The sequence below is a fragment of the Schistocerca americana genome, unplaced genomic scaffold (assembly GCF_021461395.2).
Source record: "Schistocerca americana isolate TAMUIC-IGC-003095 unplaced genomic scaffold, iqSchAmer2.1 HiC_scaffold_77, whole genome shotgun sequence".
In the NCBI taxonomy this organism is placed as follows: domain Eukaryota; kingdom Metazoa; phylum Arthropoda; class Insecta; order Orthoptera; family Acrididae; genus Schistocerca; species Schistocerca americana.
This window is the reverse complement of record NW_025726533.1, coordinates 715001-717500: the sequence shown is the minus strand read 5'-3', so window position 1 is coordinate 717500 and position 2500 is coordinate 715001.

Sequence of the window (2500 nt, the reverse complement as noted above, 5' to 3'; positions counted from 1 at the left end):
ATTGCGGGGGTTGCAGTTAGGCAACACTACACTAATTTAACGCGTCGTATGACAATTACAGAGCAGGTTAAGGCCCAACGTGTGTTGGGTTAAGGCCCAACGTGTGTTGGGTTAAGGCCCAACGTGTGTTGGGTTAAGGCCCAACGTGTGTTGGGTTAAGGCCCAACGTGTGTTGGGTTAAGGCCCAACGTGTGTTGGGTTAAGGCCCAACGTGTGTTGGGTTAAGGCCCAACGTGTGTTGGGTTAAGGCCCAACGTGTGTTGGGTTAAGGCCCAACGTGTGTTGGGTTAAGGCCCAACGTGTGTTACGTTACGGCGCAACGTGGGTTACGTTACGGCGCAACGTGGGTTGCGTTACGGCGCAACGTAGGTTACGTTACGGCGCAACGTAGGTTACGTTAAGGCGCAACGTAGGTTACGTTAAGGCGCAACGTAGGTTACGTTAAGGCGCAACGTAGGTTACGTTAAGGCGCAACGTAGGTTACGTTAAGGCGCAACGTAGGTTACATTAAGGCGCAATATAGGTTACATTAAGGCGCAATATAGGTTACATTAAGGCGCAATATAGGTTACATTAAGGCGCAATATAGGTTAGGTTAAGGCGCAATGTAGGTTACGTTAAGGCGCAATATAGGTTACGTTAAGGCGCAATATAGGTTACGTTAAGGCGCAATATAGGTTACGTTAAGGCGCAATATAGGTTACGTTAAGGCGCAATATAGGTTACGTTAAGGCGCAATATAGGTTACGTTAAGGCGCAATATAGGTTACGTTAAGGCGCAATATAGGTTAGGTTAAGGCGCAATATAGGTTAGGTTAAGGCGCAATATAGGTTAGGTTAAGGCGCAATATAGGTTAGGTTAAGGCGCAATATAGGTTACGTTAAGGCGCAATATAGGTTACGTTAAGGCGCAATATAGGTTACGTTAAGGCGCAATATAGGTTAGGTTAAGGCGCAATATAGGTTAGGTTAAGGCGCAATATAGGTTAGGTTAAGGCGCAATATAGGTTACGTTAAGGCGCAATATAGGTTAGGTTAAGGCGCAATATACGTTAGGTTAAGGCGCAATATAGGTTAGGTTAAGGCGCAATATAGGTTAGGTTAAGGCGCAATATAGGTTAGGTTAAGGCGCAATATAGGTTACGTTAAGGCGCAATATAGGTTACGTTAAGGCGCAATATAGGTTACGTTAAGGCGCAATAGAGGTTACGTTAAGGCGCCATACAGGTTAGGTTAAGGCGCCATACAGGTTAGGTTAAGGCGCAATACAGGTTAGGTTAAGGCGCAATACAGGTTAGGTTAAGGCGCAATACAGGTTAGGTTAAGGCGCAATACAGGTTAGGTTAAGGCGCAATACAGGTTAGGTTAAGGCGCAATACAGGTTAGGTTAAGGCGCAATACAGGTTAGGTTAAGGCGCAATACAGGTTAGGTTAAGGCGCAATACAGGTTAGGTTAAGGCGCAATACAGGTTAGGTTAAGGCGCAATACAGGTTAGGTTAAGGCGCAATACAGGTTAGGTTAAGGCGCAATACAGGTTAGGTTAAGGCGCAATACAGGTTAGGTTAAGGCGCAATACAGGTTAGGTTAAGGCGCAATACAGGTTAGGTTAAGGCGCAATACAGGTTAGGTTAAGGCGCAATACAGGTTAGGTTAAGGCGCAATACAGGTTAGGTTAAGGCGCAATACAGGTTAGGTTAAGGCGCAATACAGGTTAGGTTAAGGCGCAATACAGGTTAGGTTAAGGTACGACATAGGTTAGGTTAAGGTACGACATAGGTTAGGTTAAGGTACGACATAGGTTAGGTTAAGGTACGACATAGGTTAGGTTAAGGTACGACATAGGTTAGGTTACGGTACGACATAGGTTAGGTTACGGTACGACATAGGTTAGGTTACGGTACGACATAGGTTAGGTTACGGTACGACATAGGTTAGGTTACGGTACGACATAGGTTAGGTTACGGTACGACATAGGTTAGGTTACGGTACGACATAGGTTAGGTTACGGTACGACATAGGTTAGGTTACGGTACGACATAGGTTAGGTTACGGTACGACATAGGTTAGGTTACGGTACGACATAGGTTAGGTTACGGTACGACATAGGTTAGGTTACGGTACGACATAGGTTAGGTTACGGTACGACATAGGTTAGGTTACGGTACGACATAGGTTAGGTTACGGTACGACATAGGTTAGGTTACGGTACGACATAGGTTAGGTTACGGTACGACATAGGTTAGGTTACGGTACGACATAGGTTAGGTTACGGTACGACATAGGTTAGGTTACGGTACGATATAGGTTAGGTTACGGTACGACATAGGTTAGGTTACGGTACGACATAGGTTAGGTTACGGTACGACATAGGTTAGGTTACGGTACGATATAGGTTAGGTTACGGTACGATATAGGTTAGGTTACGGTACGATATAGGTTAGGTTACGGTACGATATAGGTTAGGTTACGGTACGATATAGGTTAGGTTACGGTACGATA